The sequence below is a fragment of the Protopterus annectens genome, chromosome 2.part1 (genome assembly GCF_019279795.1).
Source record: "Protopterus annectens isolate FY-2018-M chromosome 2.part1, PAN1.0, whole genome shotgun sequence".
Taxonomy (NCBI): Eukaryota; Metazoa; Chordata; order Ceratodontiformes; family Protopteridae; genus Protopterus; species Protopterus annectens.
The window spans coordinates 1,929,054,795-1,929,069,581 of NC_056729.1; positions in this window are offsets into that span (position 1 = coordinate 1,929,054,795).

A 14,787-nucleotide genomic window follows, 5' to 3' on the forward strand; every position below is an offset into this window, starting at 1 on the left:
TAAGGTTGTGTAAGTACTGACACACAGTACTGTATAGTACACACTGAAAGCTTATCTGGGTTATCATACCTTTGTGTCCTGTAATTATGTCTGATGTGTGTGTGGGTATTTCTGTAACATGTCCTTTGACATATGTGTGGTAAAACATATAACTGCATATCTAGCAAAATTCATAGTGTACTACAGCAGTATGTGACCTATATTCCCAATTGTGCACATATTTTGGCCACGGGTTTGGCATTAACAAGTTGTGTGGTATAATAGTAATACATTTACCGGTCCTTACACTGATTGTGATGGATGATATATTTCTTTACACATCAGCTTGATGTATATCTGCTGTGGCTAGGTGGTGCATCGTGTTGCATACAGTGTGCCAGGTACTCTTGTATAGTCTTATATAGTGATTTTATTTTGTTGCTGTGCAGAACATGGTTCATTAGATAGAGAGTGAGCAAGGCACTTTCAAGCAGTTGTGAGTGAGCAGTGATAAGTGGCAGTTACACTGTTTCACTCTCAGTTAGCTTATAGGTTACTATATATGGCAGTTCAGTGATATCTGTACTGTATAATGTTAAATGTGCCATATGACTTGCTCAGACATATTTTTGTATTTATGTCTTCCAGGGATCATGGCCCATCACAGGAACCCCAGTTACAGTATTGCTGAAGATGATATCATTACTAGCAGTATGATTCAGCACTACCGTCTCATGTTCTCACAAACCAGCCAGGACCAGCAGGAGCATACTGCAATGTGGAAAGATGTTGTCCGCAGAGTCAGTGAGGTAGGCCTGCATAACAGGACATATGAGCAGGTACACCACCACTGCAGTGATCTTCTCAGACATGTCCATCAGCGTGCTGCTGATGTGCGTAGACAACAGCTTGCAACAGGAGGTGGTGTTAATATCCATCCCCCCTCACCAGAGTGGAGGAGCTGCTCCTGAGCCTAGTGGCACTTGTCCAACAAAAACAGCAGTAGACATACACCATGATGGAGGTTGGAGCCACCCAGCGAGCACACATGGAGCATGCAGGTAACATGGCATATCTGTAGACTACTGTTATCTGTATTGGTAGATCATGCATATGTGAGATGTGGAGTGTGTCGTTCAAAGATGTGGAGCTTGTTGTTGTGCAATACTGATCATTTGAAACATAATCTGTAGCCCTGTGAATGTAAACTGTTGTTGTACTGTAAGATTGCAAACACACAGTAGCAATGCCACAGTTGTGGCCACTGACAAACTGTCTCATCTCTATGTAGATCTTTCTGGGGTGACATCAAGGCAGCGAACAGATGCTGGTGAGTGTGTTCTACATTTATTATTGCAAATAAAAAGTGCATGTCATAGTTAAGGTGTAGGGCATGTACACATGTAACACACCTACCCATAATGTATGCTGTGCATGTTTGGTGTAAGAGCATGCACATCTCACTAATGTGATTAGCTGCCTCAAACACATGCAATACCCAGACCATCTCAAACAAATGTGGCTAGACTGTAGTGACCATTGGATAGGCACAGTTGATACTCAACATGCACATAGCATACACGTCTATGTCATACACAGAGCATTTTAACATGCTACACATAAAGTATTCCCAAACCCTCTGTAAAGACACACTCCAGTATCCAAATTCTCATCCACACATTACACATAATATACCTGATGGGTAGAGGCCTATCCTGGGGCATTTAAACACTCTGCAACACACTGCACATTCATGTCAGGGAATGCTCCTTATTGGCCTCCTTACAAACTCACGTAATAACTGGTTGTGAAATGGTGAATTTAGCCAAGGTAGTACAGTTCCGACACAGCATGATTAGTGCTGGTTTGTGAAACATTTGTAGCCTTGAGTGACCACCTGATGCTTCATGATGATGATGGCCTATGGTACTATATTCCATCCAGTTATTGTAACCACAGTACTACACATAGCTGTCATTGCTACACACCATAATGATGCATGTGTGCACATATATGCACCTCTAAACAGTATGCATTCCAATCACCATTTGCACAACTGACACATGTATGTCTTGTGATGCTATTGAGTGGCTAGGTCATATGACACATATTGGGTATGTGTAGTGTGAAAATATGCAGATGTGTTTTAGCATGCCATGTCATGCAGAAGGTCAAATGGTAGTGGATTTTGTGAAAAGGATGGACATGGCTGTGATGAATACGTATTTTAACAAGAGGGAGGAGCATAGGGTGACATACAAGAGTGGAGGAAGATGCACACAGGTGGGTTATATCTTATGTAGAAGGGCCAATCTGAAGGAGATTGGAGACTGTAAAGTGGTGGCAGGGGAAAGTGTAGTTAGGCAGCATAGGATGGTGGTTTGTAGGATGACACTGGTGGTCAAGAAGAAGAGGATGAGTGTGAGGGCAGCACTAAGGATCAAATGGTGGAAATTGAAAAAGGGTAATTGTGAGGTGATGTTCAGGGAAGAGTTAAGACAGGCACTGGGTGGCAGTGAAGAGTTACCGAATAGCTGAGTAACTACAGCAGAGCTAGTAAGAGAGATTGCTAGAAGGGTGCTTGGTGTGACATCTGGAAAGAGGAAGGAGAACAAGGAGACCTGGTGGTGGAATGAAGAAGTACAAGAGAGTATACAGAGAAAGAGAATGGTGAAGAAGAAGTGGGATTGTTAAAGAGATGAAGAAAGTAGACAAGAGTATAAGGAGATGAGGTGCATGGCAAAGAGAGAGGTGGCGAAAGCTAAGGATAAGGCGTATGAAGAGTTGCATAAAAGGTTGGACACTAAGGAGGGAGAAAAGAACCTATACTGATTGGCTAGGCAGAGGGACCGAGCTAGTAAAGATGTGCAGCAGGTAAGGGTGATAAAGGATAATGAGGGAAATGTACTCACAAGCGAGGAGAGTGTGTTGAGCAGATAGAAAGAGTACTTTCAGGGTTTGATGAATGAAGAGAATGAGAGGGAGAGAAGGTTGGGTGATGTGTGGATAGTGAATCATGAAGTGCAGTGGATTAGCAAGGAGGAAGTCACCATCCTTCTCATCTTATGAAATCTTTACCGTATGGGGAATTCATTAGAATTATGAGGTTGTGTAATAATGGTAATGAATTGGAAATAGAATTACAAAAAACAGTAGATTTATTTGTAAGAAGAAATTATAATGAAAAAGAGGTTACGTCATCTTTACAAAGAGCTAAGAATGAAGGATCTCAGATAAATAAAAATAAAAAAAGCAAAACAAAGAAAGGAGAAAAAGATAAATGTACTGACAAACAGATGTATTTTGTTTTGTCATACGATTTAATGACGGAAGAAGTTAAAAAAGCAGTACAAAAATACTGGCCTTTTCTATTTCAATATAGAGATTTAGCAGAAATTATTCCAACAAGTATTATATTTTCTTATAAAAGAGGGAGAAATCTCAAGGACATGTTGGTACATGCTATGTACTCTAATCCAATTGTTAATTTACCAAAAGAGATAGTTTTAATGGGAACATTTGAATGTGGGAAATGCATTTCGTGTAAATATATAAGTAAAACATTTGAATGTATTAATGGTAAGGTTTTTAGACCTTGTGGAACGTTTTCTTGTAACTCAGTAGCAATAGTTTATGCTATAAAATGTCCATGTGGACTGTTTTATATAGGGGAAAGCAAAAGGGCCTTCAAGGTCCGACTTCAGGAACATATAAGAGATATAAAAAATAAGAAGTTAGAAAGCCCTTTAGCAGTACACTTCAAGGACTATCATAACAGTTTACCTGAGGGTTTATTGGCAACAGTTTTGGAACAGATAGTAGTTAATAATGTTGATAATAATTTAGTTAAACAAAAGCTGCTATATAAGGAAACAGTTTTTATATTGAAGTATAATACACTGACACCTATGGGCATTAATGTAGAATGCAATTGGAGAGTATTTTTATGAATGAAATATATTGTAAATTGATTGATTGCTTGATTGTGAAATTGTTTTATTGGTTTTTGTAATTAAGGTTGTTGAATGGTATAAATAATTTGTAAGTGTTTGGAATATTCATTCTCCTGGAAGGCGTGAGCCGAGGCGCTAGAGAAGGAAATAAAACTGTGTTGGATCTTTCTACGTGGTTGTATTGCTGCTTCTACTGCCTTTTTTTTGTTTTTGTTGCATATATATTATGGCTAGTGATCCTTCGCTTAACTTGCCCAGAATTTTTAGGCAAGATTCTAATCAAACAACTATGGAACAATACACTACACCGGCTGGTGAACGTTTAAATGTGAATGGAACACAGGAAGAACAGGTTACATTCTGGCAGAAATTTCTGCAGAAGGAACAACAGAGAAGGTCGGTTAATCCTTTTTCCTTTATTGGACAACGAATGGGTAACTCTATACCTCCGGACATGAGAGAGACATTTGATAAGTTGGATAAACTCATGTCCAAAGAGTTAGCGACGCATCTTAACTGTTTGAGTCTACAAAGATATGTGGAATTGAACATTACCCCGAGGGGCTTACATGCTTTCAAACATCCCACTACACCGTTTGATTTACAAGATGAATCTGACAAGATATTCCATAAGAGATGGGTAACAGCAGCCCACCAGTGTTCAATCGAGTGGGTTAATATCTTAGTAGAACGTGACAAAGTGAAGCAAGCTAAACTGAAGACTGATATAACTACTACTTGTGAAGTGTTATCCGGAGCGATAGGCACAGTTCGTATGGAACAGTGCCTTAAAGACATACAAAATAAACTTATTGACTTAGAGAAAGACTTACTTGATACTAAAAAATACAAATTAAATCGAGATATTAAAGATTATGCATCAGATTTGGCGTTCTCTCGAGTAACCAATAAGAAAAGACGTCCTAACGTACGTTTTGCAGAGCAGGGGAGACCTCAGCGTAATGGCGGAATGAATACCTACTCAGATGTTTCCACCGAGTGGGAGAGTGAACCGGGGGAAGGCGGCGACTTTCCCAGCTTACCAGCAGCACAGAATCCGGTGGAGTTTCAGCAATCCTTTCGGAAAGGTAAGCGGAATGGGTTTGGAGACGGCGAATGATACAGAGAGAGTGAAAGGGAAACAGAATATGGACAGAGACCTTTCGTTGGCGTTTATACGCAAAGGTATAAACGAACTAGACGAAACTAATGACATTTTTTCTGTATTTCAAGATAGTGATGTGGATTCTTCTTACATTATTAATTTATGTGGGATGAATTTAAGCAATGAAATGATTTCAGTATTAAGTAAAGGCTTAAAATTTGTTCCAACTGTATTACCACGGGAACATGTCTTGAAAAGTGATGTTTATAAGTTTATACGAAAACTGCATTTAGCTGCTTTTTTTCAAGATAAAAATGTGTATAGTGTGTGTAATGAAAATAGCACTACGGTGTCTACTGAATCCTCTGGTGATTCAGATGACAGTTTCTATTCTTGTTCATCAGATTATGCAGATATGAATAGTTATAGTGCATATAGTAAATTAGATACTTCTAAAATTAATGTGAAAAGTGATTTTGTTCCTCCTTTTACACATGAAGGTATTAAAAGCTTCTCAGCGATGTTAAATTTTGCTATAGAAATGTTGTATAAAGATTTTTGTAAGAATAAATCTGGGATTAAATATAATTTGACCAGATTAGAGTGGCAAGCCTTACAGATTTTAGCTAAAAAACAAGATTTGATAATAAAGCCCGCTGATAAGGGGAATAAGGTGGTACTTATGCATTATACCCAATATGCACAGATGTGTCTTAAACATCTTGATGACACTACCACATATAGTAAATGTGACATCATAGTTTATAATAATGCTTTGAAACAATTTGATGAGTTACTTCATAAAGGACAGAGATTAGGATATTTTTCAAAAGATGACATAATGAAGAAATTTAAGGTTAATAATCATGAGATAGCTTTGTTTTATTGTTTACCAAAGGTACACAAAAATATGAATTGTCCTCCGGGACGCCCCATTGTATCAGCATGCAAATATTTTTTACACAATATGGGGATATTTTTGCACAGTTTTTTGTATCCCTATGTGAAGAAACAGACATCATACATTAGAGATAGTTTTGATTTTCTGAATAAGATTACTCTAATAAAATGGACTGAGGGTATGTTTTGGTTTACAGCCGATGTAAAAAGTTTATATACAAGCATAAAACATGAACATGGCTTGCAAGCTTTAAGTAAAACTTTAGGTGACAGCCCTCAGTCATTTTATATAATAGATTTAGTGGAATTTTGTCTCAAGAATAATTATTTTTATTTTGATGGTCAGTTATTTCACCAACTAAAAGGCACAGCCATGGGGGCAAGTTTTGCCCCGATGTATGCAAATATTTTGATGAATTGTTTTGAGCTTGATTTTTTGTATCATTTGGAATTTTATAAGAAACATGTAATAAGCTATTATCGATATATAGATGATTTAATTTTTATTTGTAGGGGTGGTATAGGTGAGTTAGAAGTTTTTAAAAAAGACTTACATAAAAATCAATTTGGATTGGAATTTGATGATTTCCAAATGGGTAGTAAAGTTAATTTTTTGGATCTGACTTTAGAGGGGATGAGTAATGGTAAAGTAGTTACAAGAATTTATAGGAAATTTGAAAATTTACATTTTTTAGATGGATTAAGTCACCATCCTTCTCATCTTATGAAATCTTTACCGTATGGGGAATTCATTAGAATTATGAGGTTGTGTAATAATGGTAATGAATTGGAAATAGAATTACAAAAAACAGTAGATTTATTTGTAAGAAGAAATTATAATGAAAAAGAGGTTAAGTCATCTTTACAAAGAGCTAAGAATGAAGGATCTCAGATAAATAAAAATAAAAAAAGCAGAACAAAGAAAGGAGAAAAAGATAAATGTACTGACAAACAGATGTATTTTGTTTTGTCATACGATTTAATGACGGAAGAAGTTAAAAAAGCAGTACAAAAATACTGGCCTTTTCTATTTCAATATAGAGATTTAGCAGAAATTATTCCAACAAGTATTATATTTTCTTATAAAAGAGGGAGAAATCTCAAGGACATGTTGGTACATGCTATGTACTCTAATCCAAATGTTAATTTACCAAAAGAGATAGTTTTAATGGGAACATTTGAATGTGGGAAATGCATTTCGTGTAAATATATAAGTAAAACATTTGAATGTATTAATGGTAAGGTTTTTAGACCTTGTGGAATGTTTTCTTGTAATTCAGTAGCAATAGTTTATGCTATAAAATGTCCATGTGGACTGTTTTATATAGGGGAAAGCAAAAGGGCCTTCAAGGTCCGACTTCAGGAACATATAAGAGATATAAAAAATAAGAAGTTAGAAAGCCCTTTAGCAGTACACTTCAAGGACTATCATAACAGTTTACCTGAGGGTTTATTGGCAACAGTTTTGGAACAGATAGTAGTTAATAATGTTGATAATAATTTAGTTAAACAAAAGCTGCTATATAAGGAAACAGTTTTTATATTGAAGTATAATACACTGACACCTATGGGCATTAATGTAGAATGCAATTGGAGAGTATTTTTATGAATGAAATATATTGTAAATTGATTGATTGCTTGATTGTGAAATTGTTTTATTGGTTTTTGTAATTAAGGTTGTTGAATGGTATAAATAATTTGTAAGTGTTTGGAATATTCATTCTCCTGGAAGGCGTGAGCCGAGGCGCTAGAGAAGGAAATAAAACTGTGTTGGATCTTTCTACGTGGTCGTATTGCTGCTTCTACTGCCTTTTTTTGTTTTTGTTGCATATATATAACATGGCATATCTGTAGACTACTGTTATCTGTATTGGTAGATCATGCATATGTGAGATGTGGAGTGTGTCGTTCAAAGATGTGGAGCTTGTTGTTGTGCAATACTGATCATTTGAAACATAATCTGTAGCCCTGTGAATGTAAACTGTTGTTGTACTGTAAGATTGCAAACACACAGTAGCAATGCCACAGCTGTGGCCACTGACAAACTGTCTCATCTCTATGTAGATCTTTCTGGGGTGACATCAAGGCAGCGAACAGATGCTGGTGAGTGTGTTCTACATTTATTATTGCAAATAAAAAGTGCATGTCATAGTTAAGGTGTAGGGCATGTACACATGTAACACACATACCCATAATGTATGCTGTGCATGTTTGGTGTAAGAGCACGCACATCTCACTAATGTGATTAGCTGCCTCAAATACATGCAATACCCAGACCATCTCAAACAAATGTGGCTAGACTGTAGTGACCATTGGATAGGCACAGTTGATACTCAACATGCACATAGCATACACATCTATGTCATACACAGAGCATTTTAACATGCTACACATAAAGGATTCCCAAACCCTCTGTAAAGACACACTCCAGTATCCAAATTCTCATCCACACATTACACATAATATACCTGATGGGTAGAGGCCTATCCTGGGGCATTTAAACACTCTGCAACACACTACACATTCATGTCAGGGAATGCTCCTTATTGGCCTCCTTACAAACTCACGTAATAACTGGTTGTGAAATGGTGAATTTAGCCAAGGTAGTACAGTTCCGACACAGCATGATTAGTGCTGGTTTGTGAAACATTTGTAGCCTTGAGTGACCACCTGATGCTTCATGATGATGATGGCCTATGGTACTATATTCCATCCAGTTATTGTAACCACAGTACTACACATAGCTGTCATTGCTACACACCATAATGATGCATGTGTGCACATATATGCACCTCTAAACAGTATGCATTCCAATCACCATTTGCACAACTGACACATGTATGTCTTGTGATGCTATTGAGTGGCTAGGTCATATGACACATATTGGGTATGTGTAGTGTGAAAATATGCAGATGTGTTTTAGCATGCCATGTCATGCAGAAGGTCAAATGGTAGTGGATTTTGTGAAAAGGATGGACATGGCTGTGATGAATACGTATTTTAACAAGAGGGAGGAGCATAGGGTGACATACAAGAGTGGAGGAAGATGCACACAGGTGGGTTATATCTTATGTAGAAGGGCCAATCTGAAGGAGATTGGAGACTGTAAAGTGGTGGCAGGGGAAAGTGTAGTTAGGCAGCATAGGATGGTGGTTTGTAGGATGACACTGGTGGTCAAGAAGAAGAGGATGAGTGTGAGGGCAGCACTAAGGATCAAATGGTGGAAATTGAAAAAGGGTAATTGTGAGGTGATGTTCAGGGAAGAGTTAAGACAGGCACTGGGTGGCAGTGAAGAGTTACCGAATAGCTGAGTAACTACAGCAGAGCTAGTAAGAGATTGCTAGAAGGGTGCTTGGTGTGACATCTGGAAAGAGGAAGGAGAACAAGGAGACCTGGTGGTGGAATGAAGAAGTACAAGAGAGTATACAGAGAAAGAGAATGGTGAAGAAGAAGTGGGATTGTTAAAGAGATGAAGAAAGTAGACAAGAGTATAAGGAGATGAGGTGCATGGCAAAGAGAGAGGTGGCGAAAGCTAAGGATAAGGCGTATGAAGAGTTGCATAAAAGGTTGGACACTAAGGAGGGAGAAAAGAACCTATACTGATTGGCTAGGCAGAGGGACCGAGCTAGTAAAGATGTGCAGCAGGTAAGGGTGATAAAGGATAATGAGGGAAATGTACTCACAAGCGAGGAGAGTGTGTTGAGCAGATAGAAAGAGTACTTTCAGGGTTTGATGAATGAAGAGAATGAGAGGGAGAGAAGGTTGGGTGATGTGTGGATAGTGAATCATGAAGTGCAGTGGATTAGCAAGGAGGAAGTAAGGATAGCTATGAAGAGGATGAAGAACGGAAAGGCTGTTGGTCCAGATGACATACCTGTGGAAGCATGGAGGTGTTTAGGTGAAATGGCAGTGGAGTTTTTAACTAGATTTTTTAATGAAATCTTGGAAAGTGAGAGGATGCCTGAGTAATGGAGAAAAAGTGTTTTGGTACTGATTTTTAAGAATAAGGGTGATGTGCAGAGCTGTAGTAACTACAGAGGGATTAAACTGATCAGTCACAGCATGAAGTTATGGGAAAGAGTAGTGGAAGCTAGGTTAAGAAGGGAGGTGATGATTGGTGATCAGCAGTATGGTTTCATGCCAGGAAAGAGCACTACAGATGCGATGTTTGCTCTAAGAGTTTTGACGGAGAAGTACAGAGATGGTCAGAAGGAGTTGCATTGTGTCTTTGTAGATTTAGAGAAAGCATATGACAGGGTGCCTAGGGAGGAGTTATGGTGTTGTATGAGGAAGTCGGGAGTGTCAGAGAAGTATGTAAGAGTGGTACAGGATATGTATGAGGGTAGTGTGACACGGTGAGGTCTGCGGTGGGAGTAGTGGATGTGTTTAAGGTGGAGGTGGGATTACATCAAGGATCAGCTCTGAGTCCTTTCTTATTTGCAATGGTGATGGACAGGTTGACAGATGAGATCAGACAAGAGTCCCCGTGGACTATGATGTTTGCAGATGACATTGTGATCTGTAGTGAGGGTAGGGAACAGGTGGAGGAGACCCTGGAGAGGTGGAGATATGCTCTAGAGAGAACAGGAATGAAGGTCAGCAGGACTAAGTCAGAATATATGTGTGTGAATAAGAGGGAGGATAGAGGAATGGTGAGGATGCAGGGAGTAGAGGTGGCGAAGGTGAATGAGTTTAAGTACTTGGGATCAACAGTTCAGAGTAATGGTAAGTGTGGAAGAGAGGTGAAGAAGAGAGTACAGGCAGGATGGAGTGGGTGGAGAAGAGTGTCAGGAGTGATTTGTGACAGACGAGTACCAGTAAGACTGAAAGGGAAAGTCTACAAGAGGGTAGTGCGACCAGCTATGTTAAAAATGCGTTGGAGACAGTGGCATTGACAAAAAGGCAGGAGTCAGAGCTTGACATGGCAGAGTTGAAGATGTTAAGATTTGCACTGGGTGTGACGAGAATGGACAGGATTAGAAATAAGTATATTAGAGGGTCAGCCCAGGTTGGAAGGTTTTGAGACAAAGCCAGAGAGGCAAGATTACATTGGTTTGGACATGTGCTGAGGAGGGATGCAGAGTATATTGGGGAAAAGATGCTAAGGATGAAGCTGCCAGGTAACAGGAAAAGAGGAAGGCCTAAGATAAGGTTTATGGATGTGGTGAGAGAGGACATGCAGGTGGTTGGTGTGACAGAGCAAGATGCAGATGACAGGAAGAAATGGAAACAGTTGATCTGCTGTGGCAACCCCTAACAGGAGCAGCCAAAGAAGAAGAAGAAGAAGATGTCATGGATGAGACTGGCATGTCCACAATATGATCTACACTCACCATAAGTACCGTACATTGGGTATGTGGCCGAATAGTATTCCATCAATTATCCATGCACCGCTGATGATGTTGGGGAATACTCATCATGCATGTGCTAAATATGTGTCCACAATTATTTGCTAAACACACAGAGGCTGTAATCAGCATTGGATACCTGACACACATATACACATCCAGCAATGGTATGTACACATGTGAGTTATGGTGCACAGTACATTACAGGTTATGAATACCTGCACAGCAATGTTGTGTCCATGTATGCATTGTGTTCCAGGGGGAGGGCCATCACCTAATAACAAAATGCATGCATCAAAGCCATGTATACTATTAGTAACAAGGACTGACTACACTTGCACTGCATGCTGTTGAGCAACACATGTCCTGCATGTTGATATGTGTGATATGACTGTTTTGCTTGTGATACTGTACCCTACCATCACCTGCTATTGTGTATGTGATTGCTGGTGTTGTGTGTGTCTGCTTTAGGGAGGAGTGTAGTTTTGTGTGTGTGCATGTGTGCATGTGTGCATGTGCGCATGTGTGCATGTGCGCATGTGTGCATGTGTGCATGTGCGCATGTGTGCATGCGGTCTGAAGTCATGTTCATATCTTAAAGCCTGTTTCCTGTTTTCCTCTAACAGGTGCCAAGGTGAGGCTGGTTCAGTACAGCAGGGAACCTGATGTCACTGAGACAGATAGTGATGATGAGGATATGTGTGTTGAGACACAGGCAGGTTTGTCAGGGTCTGTTGTTGGGCCACCAATTAATAGTACACAAGTCTCCATCCCATCCATGTACACAGTCATGCTGCCTGTACATCCATCATCACCATTGCCCTTATCTGAGGGACAGTGTATGGTTGGCACTGGCCAGACAAGTGTGGTATCTATGGCACATGCATCAGGACACAGCTGCCATAGCCAGATGTCTGGAACGGCGCCACATAGGCAGATGCCCAGGGGTTCTTGTCAGAGCACTGCTGGTCATCATGCCCCTGGAAGACGTGCCAGACCTCTTTCTACCACACGCATGTTCCAGGCTGTCATGGAGGCACAGACACGAATGGAGCAGTACACCAGACAGGGGCTAAGGGCACAGAGGGCTCATTACACCTCTGTAAATGACAGTATCCATGATGTAGCAGGTGTCATACGTAACTACACTGAGGTCATTGATAGATGTTGGGGTGAGACATTGGATGTCCTCCACAATGTCATGTCCATGTGTCAGGACAATGCGGAACGGTTGGTATGCCAGCAACATCAGCAGCTGGAGGTCACTGTGGACATCCAGCAAGTCACAGCCACTCCCGTATTGCCAGTACCAGCCCTGCAATGTTGGGGGAGGGCTGTCCATAGACCGTCCTAGCAGACCACGTGCATGTGGCTCTGGCCAGTCCCAGCAGGGACCTGGATCCAGTGGACATATGTCAACCTCTTTGGATAGTACCCAATCTGGATTAGTACCTGATACTGTCAGTAGCACCCCTGCTAAGCACACGTTCTGTATCCGTGGCCAGAGATGGTGATCTGTAAAGCCTGCCAGGTACAGTCTGTGGCTGTCTCTCAAATCCCCATATATGGCAGCCACATGGTGGAACTGTGTGCATGCAGACACACACACATAAACTAGAAACCTAGGGCAAACACATACCCACACACATTACATCAACATTGGCCCATAACAGTACTCATGGCCCTCACACACACATGTCGATTGTATGGCTCAGTGTAGGCCTCTGGCAAACCAATAACACTCCCTGTGCATATGATGAAACCTGTGCCACCTCCTGTCATCTGTAACATTGATGCAGGAACAGGCTAACATGGTGCTGATGCACAGGGTGACTTTAATAAAGTATAGCAATGGTTGGATGTGTAGCATGTTGTCAGCAGTAAAGTGTAATGATATCCTTGAAGTTGTAGCTGAGCAGGCATGTTGCATTAAAGCTGTAATTAGCAATGTTGTATTGTTTTCACCAGTGTTTATTGCAATTGTGTTATGTTTGCCCATGTGCCACTTGGCTGATGTATGTAGTTATGTCAGCATGCGTTATACAGTGGACAGTAAGTGTGGGGTGTGTGCAAGACAGGTTTGCAGGTGTCCATTTGTGAACATGGTGGAGGTGCACTGTCTGCATGTACATGCTTATTGGACACATGGGCAGGGTGACATGCCCTGTATTGGCCAGTGTTAGCACCCCATAGTTTCTATTGGTGGCCAGTATGCATTGCACTACACACATTTTGGAACTTGAGTATGCATGTGCGTGTATGATACAGGTTAACACTGTGCTGTGGGGGAGGCTGTTGTTGCTATCTGTCATTGGTTTGCATTACAAAGGTTAACACTGTCCCAGCTGCATAATCCTTTAGTAATGCACACTGTTCACCTACAGGGTTGCATGGACTGTGCTATCACAAACACAATAAATTCTCACTTATACAGTAAAAGTGCATTAGTCTCATGGACCCCTGCCATAAACTAAATATATAATAGAAGGTGTGAAGTTGTACCAAAAAAGAGTTACATACCAAGAAGGGATAACCTCTCTGGTCAGTATCATTGGGAAAATACAATCCCTCAATAAACATACAAGGCAAGCTTCAAAATAAAAAAATGGCAAGGATTCCAAAGACAACACTAAAGATTTCTTTAGTGTTGTGTATAATCTACAGGGGAAATCTCATATCGGGTCACAGTTAGTGTAAATTGTCACAAAGTAAACTTATCTGACTGACATTACCAATTTCTTACTGCAACAACAAATAAACTGTCCCAAATTCTTAACGACAAGAAAATAACCAGGGAACAGCAGCTCTACTTTCCACCAAAGAATCTTTAATATGCAAACAGAATTTATCTTAGCACCTCGGCCACAGCCTTTACAGAGTAAAAAACTTTTCCTTCTAAAAATCTTTCATTTTATACCTCTTCTTAACAAATTCCACTTCAATTAATTAATTATATACAAATTGATAAAATACCATTCGATTAATATTTAAAGTAAAAACATCTTTACATAAAACTTTGCCAATTACATTCCTTATTCAACCCTTTCGGTTGCAAAGTATCGTATTTCATTATCAAAATAGATTCCTTTCTCCTCAGTACAAATTTCAGCATGTCTACATTCCCATATTGATACAATATTTGTTCTAAAACTGTCGCCTTCATTCCGTTAATTTCCCCTTTATGCACTCTATTAAAATGCGCCACTATTGGACTTGTAACCTTATTATTCCTCACATCCCTTACATGTTCCTTTATTCTTTCTGCCAGACTTCTCTTGGTTTCCCCTATGTAATATTTATCACAAGGACAGCTTATAATATAAATTACTCCTTTACTTAAGCAGGAATATGTTCCCAACGTGTTAAGTCTTTTCCCCCCTATTTTTTCTACTTTAGTTGTTACATACTGACAAATGGAACATTTTCCACATGGAAAAGTCCCCCTTGACATAACACTGTACTGAATTTTTTCTTTTGGCCTTATATATCTTCCACGTACCAA